Raw genomic sequence first — 19999 nt, forward strand, 5'->3', positions numbered from 1 at the left:
TCATGTGGGGTGCTGTAGCTCTCACAAAGAAAGGAATCTTTAGGAATACACCTTCCCGGGCGTGATGGCTCATGCCTGTAATCCCAGCACTATGGGAGGCTGAGACAGACTGATCATTTGAGGTCAGGCATTGGAGACCAGCATGGCCAGCACAGTAAAACTGGTGAAACCCTGTCATTACTAGAAATGTAAAAATTAGCTGGGTATGGTGGCACATGTCTGTAATCTCAGCTACTGGAGAGGCTGAGGCAGGAGAATTGTGTGAACCAGGAAGGCAGAGGTTGTAGTGAGCCAAGACCACGACACTGCACTCCAGCCTGGGTGACAGAGGAAAATTTAAAAAAAAAAAAAAAGGTCAAACTCATAGAAGCACAGCAGAATGGCCATTACCAGAAGCTATGGAGAGAGAGAAAGCTGGAGTTGTTGGTCAAAGCTTACAAAGTTCTGGTTTTGCAAGGAGTAGGTCCTAGACTTCTAATGTGCTACATAGTGCCTAGAGCCTATATAGTATAAATATGGTATTATATACTTAGAAATTTGCTAACAGGGTAGATTTTTTTTTCCATCATGCTCTTCTAAGATACTAATAAACCAAAAGATGGTAGATCTTATATTAAGTGTTCTCATCACTAAATAAATAAATTGGGCAGGAGGAAACACGATGGTGGATATGTTTACAGCATTGATTATAGTGATGGTATCATGATTCTATACTGACTTCCAAGTTCAAGTTATATACCCTAAATATGTACTGTAAGTACTCAATATTGTCAATAGATTCTTGGAAATTGCAACTTTAAGTGAAATGATGTATACTGAAACCAATTTTACCATATATGAGGAGAACACGCAAACTCCACATAGACAGTGGTCCTGGCCTGAATCAATTTTTTTTTTCCCCTGGCCAGGGGCAGTGGCTCATGCCTATAATCCCAGTACTTTGAGAGGCTGAGGTAGGAGGGTCACTTGAGCCCAGGAGTTTAAGGCCAGCCTGGGCCAGATGGGGAGACCCTGTCTCTACAAAAATAAAAAATTAAATTTTAAAAAATTTATTAATTAAAATTAATTATCTGGGCTAATTAGCCAGGCAAGGTGGTACACACACACCTATATCCCAGCTACTCAGGAGGCTGAGGTGGGAGGGCCAGTTGAGCCCGGGAGTTTGAGGCTGCAGTGAGCTATAATCACACCACCATACTCCAGTCTGGGTGATAGAGACCCTGTCTCTATAAAAAGTTTAAAAAATGATAAAATATTTTTTCCTTATCAATGTTATAAAGAAACAACAGTGAGTGAAATATTATTTGAGGACCTGCTATACGACTTTTTGTATGTCAATAAACTCATTTTTAAAAAAGAGAAATTAACGGAGGCCAAAAACTAGACAAAGGATAGAAGGCACTTTTGGCTTAATGGTGTTTGCCAAACTACATGAATTTCAGGGTTCCTTTTCACAGGTTCATGAAGTACAGAGAAAAGGAGATAAAACTCGGTGACCACCCAAGATGGAGAGTCTAACAGAAAACTTTTCCTGCATAAAACTGGCATGCATAAAGTTATGCCCCTTTAGTCTTTTTTCCTTTTTCTTTTTTGGAGATGGAGTCTCATTCTGTCACTGAGGCTGGAGGGCGGTGGTGTGATCTCAGCTCACTGTAGCCTCCACCTCCCAGGTTCAAGCAATTCTCATGCATCAGCCACCTGAGTAGCTGGGATTACAGGTGCCCGCCATCATACCCAGCTAATTTTTGTATTTTTAGTAGAGATGAAGTTTCACCATGTTGGCCAGGTTGGTCTCAAACTCCTGACTTCAAGTGATCTGCCTGTCTTGGCCTCCCAAAGTGCTGGGATTACACACGTGAGCCATCGCGTCCCACTTCACCCCCTTATTCTTAAAGTGAACTGGAAATCAATCTGCCCCCCAACTCCTTCCTCAGGGAAGAAAATTGCCCATCTCTCGAGAAGAGCCACTCCAGCCACCCTTCACCAGCACCTATCCTCCAGGTGAATGCCCTGGGACATAACCGCAGCTCCACTGAACAGATCCGGGCCCATTTGAACACTGAGGCTCGGGAGAAGGACAAACCCAAAGAGAGGGAGAGAGACCACTCGGAATCCCGCAAGGACCTGGCCGAAGAGCACAAGGCAAAGGAGGGCCACCTGCCCGAGAAGGACGGGCACGGCCACGAGGGGCGCGCCGCAGGCGAACAGGTCAAGCAGCTGGCCCGGGTGCGAGCCCCCTACTTGCGGACCCCCGTGGTGGAGAGCGCCAGGTCCAACAGCACCTCGAGCCGGGAGGCTGAGCCGTGCAAGGGTGAGCTGGCCTACGAGAACCCCAAGAAGAGCTCCGACGTCAAGGTGAAGGAGGAGCGGAAGGAAGACCACGACCTGCCTCCGGAGGCCCCACAGACCCACCGGGCCTCAGAGCCGCCGCCTCCCAACTCCTCGTCCAGCGTGCACCCGGGGCCCCTGGCCTCGATGCCCATGACAGTGGGGGTGACGGGCATTCACCCCATGAACAGCATCAGCAGCCTGGACAGAAATTGCATGATGACCCCCTTCATGGGCATCAGCCCCCTCCCAGGCGGAGAGCACTTCCTGTACCCGTCTTTCCACTGGGACTCTATCCGGGACCCCCTGAGGGATCCTTACCGAGAACTTGACATTCACCGGTGAGACCCGCTGGGCAGGGACTTTCTGCTAAGGAATGACCCACTTCACCGGCTATCGACTCCCCGGCTGTACGAAGCCGACCGCTCCTTCAGGGACCGGGAGCCTCACGACTACAGCCACCATCACCACCACCACCCGCTGTCGGTGGACCCTCGGCGGGAACACGAGCAGGGAGGCCACCTGGACGAGCGGGAGCGCTTGCACATGCTCAGAGAGGACTATGAGCACACGTGGCTCCACTCCGTGCACCCCGCCTCCCTGGACGGACACCTGCCCCACCCCAGCCTCATCACCCCAGGACTCCCCAGCATGCACTATCCCCGCATCAGCCCCACCGCGGGCCACAAGAACGGACTCCTCAACAAGACGCCTCCGACAGCAGCGCTGAGTGCGCCTCCCCCACTCATCTCCACGCTGGGGGGCCGCCCGGTCTCTCCCAGGAGGACTACTCCTCTGTCTGCAGAGATCAGGGAGAGGCCCCCTTCCCACACGCTGAAGGATATCGAGGCCCGATAAGCCGAGAACAGGAGCACAAACGAGGAAAAAGAAACCCTAGGCAGACACCAGCCAGACTTCAGAGAGAGAACTCCGCCATCACTCACACAGACCTGGGGGGAAGCCCCACCTCTTCCCCTTGTAGAAATGTATAGACTCAGTGCAGATTTTGAAATGTTTTGTATATTATATGTTGAGATTTTTCAGCTCTTTTAGCCCAGTCATATGTTATCATGTCTCCCACTTTTTGTTTCTCGTATAAAACTTTTTGATTTGAACCAAAAAAAAATGAGAATGAAAATTGCCCATCTCAATACTTGGTACCAAGTGGAAAAGGGGGACATATTTCCCCTAAAAATTCATAACTACAAGCTGGCTCATGTGTGATTTGCAGATAAAATTCACTCTACCTGAGTAGTCTGAAATACTATCAAGATAATGTGGTAGGAAGTGGGTGGGACTGGACTCCAGAGGCGGGGCTCAGCAACAGACCAAATTGAGGACTAGCTAAAACAGATGGGGTAGAAGTGCCTTTCCATATGACACGGCCACTAGTGTGCCATGTCAGTTTACCACTGCCATGGTAACACCCAGAAGTTACCACCCCTTTCCATGGCAATGACCCAATGACCAGGAAGTTACCACCCTTTACATACAGAAATTTCTGCATAACCCACCCCTTAATTTGCATGTGATTAAAAGTGGGTATAAATGTGAATGCAGCACTGCCTTTGAGCTGCTGCTCTGAGCATGCTGCCTGTGAGGTATCCCTGCTCCACAAGGACCAGTACCTCTGCAGGTTTATTAGGATCTTGGAAGAGTATAATGGGGAAAGAAATATCTACACTGTTACCAAATTTTTTTTTCCAAATTTTTGAGTATACACTGCTGCTTCAATAAAAGTTGCTGTTTAACACACTGGCTTGCTCTTTGATTCTTTCCCGGGCAAAGCTAAGAATCTTCCCAGGCTAAGCCCCAATTTGGGGGCTCACGTGCCTTGCATCATCTGGTGACCAAAGAAAGACAATGAGCAAGAGGCAATGAGTCAGTGAAGACGGTGGCAGTCAGCAGACAGGTGAGATGGTGAGACAGCAGAGATGGCAGCAATCAGTGATTAGTGGAGAGGTGACCATTGGGGAGAGACAGCAACTGGCAAGACAGTGAGAGATTGGCAAGATCACACAGAGAGACAGTCAGAGATCACAAAGCAGTCTGTGATTGAGGCTGCAAGAGCTATAACACCGAGGCTGCAACAATAGGCTGTAACAATAAGGAGCTGCTAACACTAACCAAAGGCTCTTTTCAGAACCCTCATTTTCCCTGGCAGGAGGCAGAGCCAAGCAGACACACACAACGGCCATAATGCCACTGCCTCATGTGAGCTCTGACCACAGCAGGCCAGTGGATTACCAGTCCCTGTGCTCCCCCTGTGCAACAGCTGAGCCCACCCAAGCTCAGGGACCCTGGAGAGACCTTCACCAGGATCCCACATAAAAGACTGGCTGGTGCCATTTTTGCTCCTATGGATGGGTAAGTGTCCCTTCTCCCCGTACTCCATAATATCTGGTGAGCTGGGGAATAAAAAGCCTTTGGCTAAGTGGTCAGTCAGAAGTACCCCACAGTTTGAGTGCCCTGAGGCACATCCTTGTGACTCCTTCCCCCAGTCCTTTCTTTTCTGACTCCATTTTATTGTTCCACCAATCGTTTTATTTTTATTTTGAGTCCTAAAATTTATGTTTCATTTGAAGTCTTATGTTTCCTTTTAACTTTCTGTTAACTGTATTTGGCAATTGTTTAAGGCAGGACATTTAGTTGTGCCCCGCTGCGTCAACTCTGGGATACCAGTCACATTGTTCTGTCACCCCAACTTAGTCTTGGATTCACTGTTGGCCACTCCCTGGGTGTCTCCAGGTTTTTGGCATTTGGTGAGGGGACCAGCTGAAGCAGGCACTTTGGGTTTCTGGCGGCCACCCCCAGATGCTCTGGGGTTTTCAGCATTGACATTCCCTCTAGGATTGTAGGTTATAGCCCCACCCACTATGGGAATATTGGTCTCACTTTTTTCTGCCCTGAAGTTAGAAGTTATTGTTTTCCTAACAGCCTGTTGCAAGCCCCTCACTGTGTGCTGTCTTACAACTGCCTTGCTCAAGCCTCTCCTAGTCAAAGGCACCAGGAGTTCCCAGGCCCCTAGCCTGATGGACAACCACTTACAGTGGTAGACAAGTGGCCACCTGAACATTTTCTTGTGTGTGCCTCCACTACTGGGAAGGGTCTCCTGGCAAGTCAGAGCCTCTGTGGTCTTTCCTTAGGCAACGCTGTTTATCCTCTTCCCTTCCTCCCTTCCAGTCTCCATGAGTTTAGCTCCTTCTCTGAACAACCCTTATTCTCTGTGTATTTTAGGCTCAACATTCTACTGCCCATTTGTAATCCACTTTTGTAATGCCTTCCTACCTACACTTACACGTTCTCTACAGGGAGTGGGAATCTAAAAGGGAAAAATAACAAGGGCCTGGTTACTTTCCCTCTTGCCTAGAAAAATTTGTGCCCAATAAAAATCCTTGCTAGTCATGGGGACAATGATGAGTATTCCAGATAATTCACCACTAGGATGCCTTTTAGGCTAATTCAGCTTAAAGAAAAATTCATTTTCGATTGCATCACTGTTTGGGTTCAATACAAATTTAAAAAACAACAGATATGGCCTAAAATGATATTTTACAATTGGATTTGTTCTATAAAAAAGAAGGAAAATTGGAAGAGGTCCCTTATGTACAATAGAGGGCTATTATGACCCTTTACTCACATTAGTTAAGGTACCAGAAAGCCACACCTAAGGGATATCCTTCTAGCTGCTCCTCCTAGAAGGTCTATGCCCTCCCTGGAATCTCCCTAGTCCCCCAGTTGTGAAGGGGGTCCCACCAGTTCTCTAACAAAGGATTCCACCCCAAGATCATCAGGTATCTCTCCCCCTTATCCAAGTAGCCTCAGCCTATACCCTCAACTGCTGTCCAACTAGTACCACCAGTAGTGCTGCTGACCCTAAAGTCACACTGTGTCATTGTGGGAGGCAGCTAATGGAAATGCAGAAACACCTAGAGTACATGTGCCATTTTTTATGTCTAATTTGGCTTTATACAAAGAAAACCTTGGCCAGTTTTCAGAGGAATTTAAGCTGACTGTGTTCTTTAATTTGCCATGACTTGCAAGTATTATCATCTGCTTGTTGTGCCATGGGGAAAAAAAAGTGGAGAAAAAATGTATGTGGTTAAGCCAGCTAATTATGACAAGGTTAGAGAAATAACTCAGGGAGAAGATAAAGATCCCACTCTGTTTCAGAGTCATTTTGTTGAGGCACTCAGGAAATATACTAAAGCAGACTCAGACTCCCCAGAAGGGCAGGCACACCTGTGTTACATTTGATTACTCACTCTACCCCTGACATTAGGAGAAAGCTACAGACAGCAGCAATGGGACCTCAAATCCCTATGAGCCACCTCAAATTTGGCCTTTAAAGTCTACAACAATAGGGATGGAACAAAAGGGGTTAAAAAAAAAAAAAAGAAAAAGCCAAAAAGTGCAATTAACAGTTGCTTTAAGCCCTGTGCCACCTCAGAATTACCCATCCCAAGAAAGCGTTGTGAGATCAGCATCTGGGATGCCCAGAAAAGATCCCTTGACTCACTGTGGTGAATTCTCTCAGCATTTGTTTTTCTGGAAAAGACTGTATCTTTTCTGCATCTATGAAGCTTAGTTTTCCTGGACATAAAATTCTTGGCTGATAATTGTCAGCATCAGGTAAACTACAAAGGAAAACCTATCAGATTACCAGCATATTTCTCAGCAGAAACCTCTACAATCTAGAAGGGATCGGGGTCCTATTTTGGTCTCCTTAAAACAATTATCAGTCAAGAATTTTGTATCCAGCAAAACTAAGCTTCATAAATGCAGGAAAGATACAGTCTTTTCCAGACAAACAAATGCTGAGAGAATTCACCACTACCAAGCCAGCACTACAAGAACTGCTAAAAGGGGCTCTACATCTTGGAACAAATCCTCAAAATACACCAAAATGGAACATCCTTAAGGCATAAATCTCACATGACCTACATAAAAATAACACAATTTTAAAAAAGGTATTCAGGCAAAATGGCATGATGAATAGAATAGTACCTGATATCACAATACTAACATTGAATGTAAATGGCCTAAGGGCTCCACCTAAAAGATACAGAATGGCAGAATGTATAAGAATTCACCAACGAAATTTCTGATGTCTTCAGGAGACTCACCTAACACGCAGGATTCACATAAATGTAAGGCAAGGGAGTAGAAAAAGATATTCCATGCAAATGGACACCAAAAGCAAGCAACAGTAGCTATTCTTATATCAGACAAACTTTAAAGCAACAGCAGTTAAAAAAGATAAAGAGGGACATTATATATATAATGATAAAAGAACTAGTCCAACAGGAAAATATCACAATTCTAAATACATATGCACCTAACACTGGAGTTCCCAAATTTATAAAACAATTACTACTAGACCTAAGAAATGAGATAGACAACAACACAATAATATTAGGGGACTTCAATACTCCACTGACAGCACAAGTCAGGTCATCAAGACAGAAAGTCAACAAAGAATCAATGGACTTAAACTATACCTTACAACAAGTGGACTTAACAGATATTTATAGAACATTCTACCCAACGACTGCAGAATATACATTCTATTCGTGAGCACATGGAACATTCTCCAAGATAGACCATATGATAGGCCACAAAATAAGTCTCAGTAAATTTAAGAAAATCAAAATTATATCAAGTACTCGCTCAGACCACACTGAAATAAAATTGGAAATCAACTCCAAAAGAAACCCTTGAAACAATGCAAATACATGGAAATTAAATAACCTGCTCCTGAATGATTTTTGGGTTAACAATGAAAACAAGATGGAAATTTAAAAATTATTTGAACTGAACAATAATAGTGACACAATCTATCAAAACCTCTGGGATACGGCAAAAGCAGTGCTAAGAGGAAAGTTCATAGCATTAAATGCCTAGGTCAAAAAGTCTGAAAGAGCACAAATAGACAACCTAAGATCATACCTCATGGAGCTGGAGAAACAGGAACAATCCAAACCCAAACACTCAACAGAAGAAAAGAAACCATGAAGATCAGAGGAGAACTAAATTAAATTGAAACAACAACAACAATACAAAATAAATGAAACAAAAAGCTGGTTCTTCGAAAAGATTTAAAAAATTAAAAAATAGGAGAACGGATCCAAGATGGCCGATCGCTAACATCCCGGGATTGCAGCTCTCAGGGAAGGTGCGGAGAACTAGAGGACGCCACACTTTCAGACAAATTCTGGTCGCTCACGGAGCAGAAGATTCCCCAGTGGAGGAAACACACAGGTGGCCAGCGGGACTCTCATGGCCGGCGCAGCGGTTCCGCGGGCACCTCTGTGCGGCAGCTCTTGGAGCAGAGTAAACAGGTTCGGAGGACCCACAATGGCCCCCAGCACGACACCAGAGCCCGGCGCAGCGGCTGTGACAGCACCTCGGCGCGGCAGCGCTCGGCACAGAGTAAACGGGACCGGTTCCCCTTCTGACCGAGGTTTGGAGCCCCGGGAAGGCAGAGTCGCCTACTGCGGACACAAAAAGGAAGCCAGACAGGAGAATCCTGGGCAGAAAAGCACCATCAGTTTTAACGCTGCTGCTCTGGCCCTGGGAACTAACAACCTGGACGCCCACTCAAGAGACCTAATCTGAAAGTTGGTAAATTCAGACAGCAGGAGGATAAATTTACAATGACAGGAAGAAACCAGTGTAAAAAAGCTGAGAATACTCAAAGTCAGAATGCCTCTCCCTCTAAAGATGATCACAGTTCCACATCAACAATGGAACAAGGCTTGATGGAGAATGAGTGCATCCTGATGACAGAATCACTCTTCAAGGAATGGATAATAAGAAACTTCGGTGAGTTAAAAGAACACGTTGTAGCCCAACGTAAAGAAACTAGGAACTTTGAAAAAAGGTTTGATGAAATCCTATTGAGAATAGACAACTTAGAGAGGAGTATGAGTGAATTAATGGAACTGAAGAATACAATACAGGAACTCCGAGAAGTATGCACAGGTTTAAACACTCGAATTGTTCAAGCAGAAGAAGGGATATCAGAGGTCAAAGTCCAACTTAATGAAATAAAACGCGAAGAAAAGATTAGAGAAAAAAGGATAAAAAGGAATGAGCAAAGTCTCCAAGAAATGTGGGACTATGTGAAAAGACCAAATTTACGTCTGATAGGTGTACCTGAATGCGACGGAGAGAATGAATCCAAGCTGGAAAATACCCTTCAGGATATTATTCAGGAAAATTTTCCTAAACTAGCAAAGCAGGTCAACATTCAACCCCAGGTAATACAGAGAGCACCACAAAGATATTCCTCAAGAAGAGCAACCCCAAGGCACATAATCGTTAGACTCGCCAGGGTTGAAATGAAGGAGAAAATACTAAGGGCAGCCAGAGAGAAAGGTCAGGTTACCCACAAAGGCAAGCCTATCAGACTTACAGCAGATCTCTCAGCAGAAACTCTACAAGCCAGAAGAGAGTGGGGGCCAATATTCAACATCCTCAAAGAATAGAACCTTCACCCAGAATTTCATATCCAGCCAAAATAAGCTTCACAACTGAAGGAAAAATAAAATCTTTTATGAACAAGCAAGAACTCAGAGATTTTATTACCACCAGGCCTGCTTTACAAGAGCTTCTGAAAGAAGCATTACACACAGAAAGAAACAACCAGTATTAGCCTTTCTAAAAATACACCAAAAAGTAAAGAGCACCAACATAAAGAAGAATTTACACCAATGAATGGATAAAACAGCCAGTTAACATCAAATGGCAGTAACCCTAAATTTAAATCGACTAAATCCCCCAATCAAAAGACACAGCCAAAACCCAACGGCAGGTTACATCCAGACCTGTTTCACATGCAAGGATACACAAAGACTCAAAACAAAGGGATGGAGAAAGATTTACCAACCAAATGGAGAGCAAAAATAAATAATAAATAAATAAAAAGCAGGAGTTGCAATTCTCGTATCGGAGAAAATAGATTTTAAAGCAACAAAGATATAGTGGTAAAAGGATCAATGCAACAACAAGAGCTAATGATCCTAACACCCAGATACATAGAGACTTAGACTCAATGAGACAGAAAATTAATAAGGATATCAAGGACTCGAACTCAGATCCGGAACAAGTAAACTTAATAAATATTTATAGAGCTCTCCACTTCAAATACATGAAATATACATTCTTGTCAATACCACATCACACCTACCCATAGGTTTAAATGAAACATTGATTGGCCATTATTAATACCCAATTTTTTTCAGAATAAAGCAATATTTCCATTTACTCTCCCTCTTTCTCTTCCTCTTTCTTCCTCTCCTTTACTTATTTTTTTTTCTTTCCTTCTCTCAAAAAAAAGAAATCAACATGTAAACCTCTAGATCCAGGTCGGCAATGTCTCTCTCATTGCTTGATTTCCTTCCTTCCCTTCCCTCCCTCCCTCCCTCCCTCCCCCCTTCCTCCCTTCCTTCCTTCCTTCATCCCTGCCTTCCTCCCTACCGTCCTCCTTCCCTCCCTTCCTGCCTTCCTCCCAAAAAATAAAAAAATAAAAGATAAATAAAATTGATAAACCATTAGTAAGATTAATCAAGAAAAGAACATCCAAATAAGCTCAATGAAATGGGAGATATTACAACTGATACCACAGAAATACAAAAGATTATTCAAGGCTACTATAAACACATTTACATGCATAAACTAGAAAACCTAGAAGAAAAAATTCCTGAAAATATAAACCTGGAAACATACAACCTTCCTAGATTAAACCAGGAAGATACAGAATCTCTGAACAGACCAAGAACAAGCAGTGAGATTAAAATGGTAATTTTTTAAAACTGCCAACATGGCCAGGTGCAGTGGCTCACACTTGTAATCCCAGCACTTTGGGAGGCAGAAGTGGGCAGATCACCTGAGGTCAGGAGTTGGAGACCAGCACAGCCAACATAGTGAAACACCATCTCTACTAAAAAATTAGTTAGGCATGGTGGTGGGTGCCTGTAATCCCAGCTACTTAGGAGGCTGAGACAGAAGAATTGCTTGAACCTGGTAGGCGGAGGTTGCAGTGAGCCAAGATCGCATCACTGCACTCAAACCTGAGTGACAGAGCAAGACTCCATCTCAAAAAAAAAAATAGAAAAAAAAAAAAACCTGCCAACAAGAAAAAGTCCAGGACCAGACAGATTCACAGCTGAATTCTATCAGACATACAAAGAACTGGTACCCATCCTATTGACACCATTCCAAAAGATAGAGAAAGAGGGAATCCTCCCTAAATCATTCTATGAAGCCAGTATCACCCTAATACCAAAACCAGGGAAGTACATAACAAAAAAAAAAGAAATTACAGACCAATATCCCTGATGAACATAGATGCAAATATCCTCAACAAAATACTAACAAACTGAATCCAACACCAATTAAAAGGATAATCTAACATGATCAAGTGGATTTCATGCCAGGATTGCAGGAATGATTTCGCATTTAACATATGCAAGTCAATAAATGTGATATACCATATAAGCAGAATTTAAAACAAAAATCACATGATCATCTCAATAAATACAGAAAAAGCATTTGACAAAAGCCAGCATCCATTTATGATTAAAACTCTTGCCAAAATTGGCATAGAAGGGACATACCTTAAGGTAATAAAAGCCATCTAGGACAAACACACAGCCAACATTATACTGAATGGGGAAAAGCTGAAAGCATTCCACCTGAGAACTGGAACAAGACAAGAATGACCACTTTCTTTTTTTTTTTTTTTCTTTTTTTTGGGACAGAGTCTAGCTCTGTGGCCCAGGCCAGAGTGCAGTGGTGTGATTTTGGCTCACTGCAACCTCTACCTCCCAGGTTCAAGCGATTCTGCTGCCTCAGCTTCCCAAGTAGCTGGGATTGCAGGTGCCTGCCACCACGCCCAGCCAATTTTTTTTTATTTTTAGTAGAGATGGGGTTTCACTGTGTTGGCCAGGCTGGTTTTGAACTCCTGACCTTGTGATCCACCTGCCCCGGCCTCCCAAAGTGCTGGGATTACAAGCATGAGCCACCACACCTGGCCAGGATGGCCACTTTCACAACTTCTATTCAACATAGTACTGAAAGTGCTACCCAGAGCATTCAGAAAAGAGAAAGAAAGAAAAGGCATCCAAATAAGCAAAGAGAAAGTCAAAATGTTGTTGTTTGCTGATTATATGATCATATACCTAGAAAACCCTAACGATTCATATAAAAAGCTGCTATAACTGGTAAATGAATTCAATAAAGTTTCAGGATACAAAATTGATGAACACAAATCAGTAACTCTGCTATACACCAACAGTGACCAAGCTGAGAATCAAATTAAAAAAAAAAATTCAACCCCTTTCACAATAGCTGCAAAAAATAAAATAAATAGTTAGAAATATACCTAAGAAAGTGAAATACCTCTACAAGGGAAACTACAAAACACTGCTGAAAGAAATCGTAGATGACACAAACACATGGAGACACATCCCTCAATCATGGATGAAGAGAATCAATATTGTGAAAATGACCACACTGCTAAATGCAATCTAAAAATTCAATGCAAGTCTCATCAAAATACCACCATCATTCTTCACGGAGCTAAGAAAAAACAATCCCAAAATTCGTACAGAAGCAAAAAAGAGCCTGTATAGCCAAAGGTAGACTAAGCAAAAAGAAGAAATCTGGAGACATCATATTACCTGACTTCAAACTATACTATAAGGCCATAGTCACCAAAACAGCATGGTACTGGTATAAAAACAGGCACATATGGCCAGGCATGGTGGCTCATGCTTGTAATCCCAACACTTTGAGAGGCCAAGGCGGGTGGATCACCTGAGGTCAGGAGTTCAAGACCAACCTGGCCAATGTGGGGAAACCCGGCCTCTACTAAAAATACAACAAATTAGCCAGGTGTGGTGGCAGGCACCTATAATCCCAGCTACTTGGGCAGATGAGACAGGAGAATCACTTGAACCTGGAAGGCAGAGGTTGCAGTTAGCTGAGATCTAGCCACTACACTCCAGCCTGGGCAAGAAGAGCAAAAACTCCATTAAAAAAAAAAAGCCACATAGACCAATGGAACTGAACAGAGAACCCAGAAATAAAGCCAAATACTTACACCTAACTAATCTTTGACAAAGCAAACAAAAAATATAAAGTGGGGAGAGGACACCCTATTCAACAAATGATGCTGGGATAATTCACAAGCCACATGTAGAAGAATGAAACTGGACTTTCATCTCTCACATTATACAAAAATCACGTTATACAAAAAACTCAAGATGGATCAAAGACTTAAATCTAAGACCTGAAACCATAAGATTCTGGAAGATAACATCAGAAAAACTTTTCTAGATATTGGCTTAGGCAAAGACTTCATGACAAAGAACCCAAAAGCAAATGCAACAAAAATAAAGATAAGTAGATGAGACTTAATTAAATGAAAAAACTTCTGCACAGCAAAAGAAATAATCAGCAGAGTTAACAGACAACCCACCAAGTGGGAAATATTTTTCACAATCTATACATTCGACATAGGACTAATATCCAGAATCTACAAAGAACTCAAACAAATCATCAAGAGAAAAACAGTCCCAACAAAAAATGGGCTAAGAACATGAATAGACAGTTCTCAAAAAAAGATATACAAACATCCTCAGCAAACTGACACAAGAACAGAAAATGAAACACCGCATATTCTCACTCATAGGCGGGTGATGAAAAATGAGAACACATGGACACAGAAAGGGGAGTACTAAACACTGGGGTCTATTGGGGGGAAAAGGGGAGGGCCAGTGGGAGGGGGAGGTGGGGAGGGATAGCCTGGGGAGAAATGCCAAATGTGGGTGAAGGGGAGAAGCAAAGCAAAGCACACTGCCATGTGCATACCTACACAACTGTCTTGCATGCTCTGTTCATGTACCCCAAAACCTAAAATCCAATAAAAAATTAAAAAAAAAAGATATACAAACAAAAAACATACAGAAAAATACTCAATACCATTAAGTATTAGGGAAATGTAAATAAAAACCACAATGTGATATCACCTTGTTCCTGCAAGAATGCCCATAATTTAAAAATAAAAATAATAGATGTAGGCCAGGTATGGTGGCTCACGCCTGTAATCCCAGCACTTTGGGAGGCAGAGGCAGATGGATCACCTGAGGTCAGGAGTTGGAGACCAACCTGGTCAACATGATGAAACCCCATCTCTACGAAAATTACAAAAATTAGCTGAGTGTGGTGGTGGGCACCTGTAATCCTAGCTACTCAGGAGGCTAAGGCAGAAGAATCGCTTGAAACTGGGAGGAAGAGGTTTCAGTGAGTGGAGGTCACACCATTGTACTCCAGCCTGGGGGACAAGAGCCAAACTCTATCTCAAAAAAAGGATAATAATAATAACAATGTTGGCATGGATGCAGTGAAACGAAAACACTTTTACACTGTTGGTGGGAATGTAAACTAGTACAACCACTATGGAAAACAGTGTGGAGATTCCTTAAAAAAACTAAAACTAGATCTACCATTTGATCCCATTACTAAGTATCTATCCAGAGGAAAAGAAGTCATTATACAAAAAAGATACCTGCACATGTATGTTTAGCAGTACAATTTGCAATTGCAAAAATATGGAACCAGCCCAAATGCCCATCAATTGAGTGAATAAATAAAATGTGGTGTGTGTATATACATTTATGTGTGTGTGTGTTTGTATATACACACACACACACACGTACACATATGCCATGGACTACTACTCAGGCATTAAAAGGAATGAAATAATGTCATTCACAGCAACCTGGATGGAAATGGAGACTATTATTCTAAGTGAAGTAACTCAGGAATGAAAAACCAAACATCCTAAGTTCTCACTTATATGTGGGAGCTAAGCTATGAGGACACAAAGGCATACGAATGATACATTGGATTTTGGGGACTCAGGGGAAAGGGTGGGAGGTTGGCAAGGGATAAAATACTACACATTGGATTTAGTGTACACTGCTCAGGGGATCGGTTTACCAAAATCTCAGAAACCACCACTAAAGAACTTATCCATGTAAGAAAAAAAAAGAAAAACAAACCTATTACCCAAAAACCTATTGAAAATTTTAAACATTAAAATAATCAACCAGTTGAAACTAAGTGAACAAAAAAGCAGTTTGATATTTACTCAAAAAGTTAAACATACATGCCTTCTGGATGAGAAATCAGCTATTAATTATATTGTTGTTTCCCAGTACATCATAAATCATTATTCTTTTGCTACTTTCAAGATCTTATCTTTGGCCAGGTGCAGTGGCTCATGCCTGTAATTCCAGCATTTTGAGAGGCTGAGGCAGTTGGACCATTTGAGCCCAGGAGTTCAAGACCAGCCTGAGAAACATGGAGCAACCCCATTTTGACCAAATAAATAAATAAACAAATAAATAAAATATTTGTAATTCAACCATCTGACTCTGATTGCTTTTCATTTTTATTTATTTATTTTTTTGTTTTTAGAGACAGGGTCTTGCTTTGTCACCTAAACTGGAGTGCAGTGTCAGGATCATAGCTCACTGAAGCCTAAACTTCCCAGGCTCTTGCTATCCTCCCACCTCAAACTCCTGAGGAACGGAGACTACAGGTATATGCCACCGCACCTGGCTAATTTTTGTTTAAGTTTTATAGAGTTGGGGGTTCCACTCTCGTTGTTCAGGCTGGTCTTGAACTCCAGGGCTCAAGCAGTCCTCCCGCCTCCCAAAGTGCTGGGATTATAGGTATGAACTACCACACCCAGTGACTATGATTGTAATCCCTACAGCAACCACTAAGAAAGTTATTAAATATATATAACAATATATTTATCCTATAAATGCAATGTTGGTTTGAAAGAAAATTAATTAATGTAGAAGAGTCACCAAAATGGCAGAGTAGAAGTAATCTGGCTTCACTCCCTCCCACAGAAAACCAAAAATAAATATCCAGGACCAAGATTATCATCAGCACTATCCCAGAACTCGAATATGAGGCTGAAACAATCCCCAGGGACACAGAAGTGAAAAACTCTGAGCATACAATAAGAGAAACAGACTTCTCTGTCTTCGACAACCCTCACTCAGTTTTCTGGGCACCATACATGGAAAATTACTCGTGGATTCAGTTTCTACAATCAGCTTTCCCATCATCTTGCATTCCCTTGCAGGAATGGTTTTCCATTTCCAGGAAAACTATTCCTACCTGCCTCAACCCATAGAAGACATCACAAGTGCCTGTAGGAAGAAAAATCCCCAAGAGCAGCTAGAAACAGAGAGAGGAGATGGGACTAGCAGCCCATGTAACTCTGCTCTTCATCTCAGCCAAAGGAGTTGCCGAATTAAAGCAACTTCTCAGCAGCACCACACTGCGAGAAATACTCCACAGGTTTTCCAGTCACAAACACCTAGCCAGCCTTCCCACATAGCCAGAGTATCCCCTTTGGGACCTCCCCACGACCCCCATTTGAGATGGGCAGTACTATGAATGTTTGCAAGAGCCAAGGCAAACCTGGGCTTAAGGCATCATCTATTACCAAAAAGCAGATGGTGATCTAGGATTAAGGGGACTTACCAGGCAACTGCAAAGAACCTCTAAGCAAACATATCCTAGAAAGATCTAAACAAGTCAGCCAGTGAAGACTAGAATAAATAACAATTCATCAATACAAGCCACAGATGTACATCCACAAAAAAACAACAGCCAACAGGGAACCCCTAGCTCCCGAAAGAAAGAAGCCAGTGGCCAATCCTAAGGAGATACCAATGTTGAACTCTCAGATCAAGAATTTAAAAAGGCAGTTCTAAGGAAGCTCAGTGAACTCTGAGATAATACAGAAGAACAATTCAGAAATTTCTCAGAGAAACTTAAGAGACAGAAATACTTTTTAAAATACTAAACAGAGGCCAGGCACGGTAGCTCATGCCTATAATCCCAGCACTTTGGGAGGCCAAGAGAGGTGGATCACCTGAGGTCAGGAGTTCAAGACCAGCCTGATCAATATGGTGAAACCCCATCTCTCTAAATACAAAAAATTAGCCAGTGGTATGGCAAACACCTGTAATCGCAGCTACTTGGGAGACTGAGGCAGGAGAATTACTTGAAACCAGGAGGCAGAGGTTGCAGTGAGTCAAGATCACACCACTGCACTCCAGCCTGGGCAACAAGAGAGACAAAAGCTGAGATAATTCATCACTAGTTCCATCTTACAAGAAATGCTAAAGAGAATTCTTCAATCTGAAAGAAAAGGATACTAACATACAAAAAGAAAACATCTGAAGGCATAAAACTCACTGATAAAAGTAAGTACATAGATGTCTGGATCCAAGATGGCCGACCACTAACAGCTCAGAATTGTAGCTCCCAGTGAAAGCCCAGAGAACGAGACGACGCCACACTTTTAGACGAATTTTCGTCACTCACCGATCAGCCGATTCCCAGTGGAGGAGCCCCACGGGTCGCCAGCGCGACTCTTGCGGCCGCCGCAGCGGTTTTGCCGGCGTCTCGGCGCAGCAGCTCTTCACGCAGAGCCAACGGGACTGCTTCCCCTACTGACCGGGGTTTGGAGCTCCGGGAAGTCAGAGCCGCTTGTTGCGGACTCAAGAAGGAAGCCAGACCAGAGATTCCCGGGCAGAAGAGCACCATCAGTCTTACCGCTGCTATTTAGGCTGCCACAGTGGGTTGCTCGGATCCCAACACTGGGAATCAATAAGTCGGACGTCGACTCAGAAAACTAATTAGAAAGGCGGTTCATCTACAATGAAGGGAAAAAAACAGCCTAAGAAGGCCGAGTATACTCAAAATCAGAACCCATCAGCAACAGAACAAGCCCTGATGGAAAAGGACTCATCAGCAGCAGAACAAGCCCTGATGGAAAAGGACTCATCAGTAACGGAACAAGCCCTGATGGAAAAGGACTGTGTTCCATTATCTGAAGTAGGCTTTAAAAGGTGGATGATAAGAAACTTCTGGGAGTTAAAGGAACTTGTTCTAACCCAATGTAAAGAAACTAAGAACTTGGAAAAAAGGTTAGATGAAATGTTGAAAAGAATAGACAATATAGAGAGGAATACAAATGAACTTATGGAGTTGAAAAATACAACACGAGAACTTAGTGAAACATGTACAAGCTTAAACAGCCGAATGGATCAAGCAGAAGAAAGGGTATCAGAGGTCGAAGATCAACTTAATGAAACAACACAACAAGACAAGAATAGAGAAAAAAGGATAAAAAGGAATGAGCAAAGTCTCCAAGCAATATGGGACTATGTGAAAAGACCTAATATACGCTTGATTGGTGTACCTGAATGTGACGGAGAGAATGAATTCAAGCTGGAAAATACTCTCCAGGACATTATCCAGGAAAATTTTCCTAATTTAGCAAAGCAGGACACTATTCAACCCCAGGCAATACAGAGAACACCACAAAGATATTCCTCAAGAAGACCAACCCCAAGGCACATAATCGTTAGATTTACCAAGATCAAAACGAAGGAGAAAATATTAAGAGCAGCCAGAGAGAAAGATCAAGTTACCCATAAAGGTAAGCCTATTAGGCTTACAGCAGATCTCTCAACGGAAACCCTACAAGCTAGAAGAGAGTGGGGGCCAATATTCAATATACTTAATCAACAGAACTTTCAGCCCAGAATTTCATATCCTGCCAATTTAAGCTTTACATTTGAAGGAAAAATAAAATTTTTTAGGAACAAGCAAGTACTCAGAGATTTTATTACCACCAGGCCTGCTTTACAAGAACTTCTAAAAGAAGCATTATACACAGAAAGGAACAACCAGTATGACCCTTTCTAAAAATACACCAAAAAGTAAAGAGCATTAACATAAAGAAGAATTTTTATCAATGAAAGGACAAAATAGCCAGTTAATATCAAACGGCAGCTACCCTAAATTTAAATCGACCAAATCTCCCAATCAAAAGATACAGACAAAATCTAACGGTATATCCAAAGATATACATAGACTCAAAATAAAGGGTTGGAAAAAAAAAAAACGTACCAACCAAATGGAGAGCAAAAATAAATAAATAAGCAGGAGTTGCAATTTTCACATTTGACAAAATAGATTTCAAAGCTACAAGGATACAAGGATAAAAGGATTAATATAATAATAAGAGATCTTAACACCCAGATACATAAGACCCATAATGAGATTTAGATTCAACGAGACAGAAAATTGATAACGATATCCGGGACTGGAACTAAGATCCAGAACAAATAAACTCAATAGAGCTCTCCATTTTAAACACACAAAATATACATTATCCACAAAATCTAACGATATATCTAAAGATATACAAAGACTCAAAACAAGGGGATGGAAAAAAACTCACCAACCAAATGGAGAGCAAAAATAAATAAATAAAAAGCAGGAGTTGCAATTCTCACACTTAATAAAATAGATTTCAAAGCTACAAGGATGCAAGGGTAAAAGGATTAATACAACAATAAGAGATCTTAACACCCAGATACATAAGACACATAATGAGATTTAGATTCAACGAGACAACAAATTGATAAGATATCCAGGACTTGAACTCAGAACCAGAACAAATAAACACAACAGAGGTCTCCATTTTAAACACATAAAATATACATTAACCACTTTAAACACTCAAAATATTGATCGGCCATTATCGAAACCCATTTTAGGA

At 42.3% G+C, this 19999-nt stretch overlaps 1 protein-coding gene and 1 pseudogene across 1 annotated transcript in view; one reads left to right on the forward strand and one right to left on the reverse strand.

Moving 5' to 3' along the window:
• The window catches only part of CIMIP2B (ciliary microtubule inner protein 2B), a 40308-nt gene that overhangs the window by 10346 nt on the left and 9963 nt on the right, over positions 1-19999 (reverse strand).
• Positions 1413-3312, forward strand: LOC100402891 (autism susceptibility gene 2 protein pseudogene; annotated as a pseudogene).

Source organism: Callithrix jacchus, chromosome 1, assembly GCF_049354715.1.
Source record: "Callithrix jacchus isolate 240 chromosome 1, calJac240_pri, whole genome shotgun sequence".
Lineage (NCBI taxonomy): Eukaryota > Metazoa > Chordata > Mammalia > Primates > Cebidae > Callithrix > Callithrix jacchus.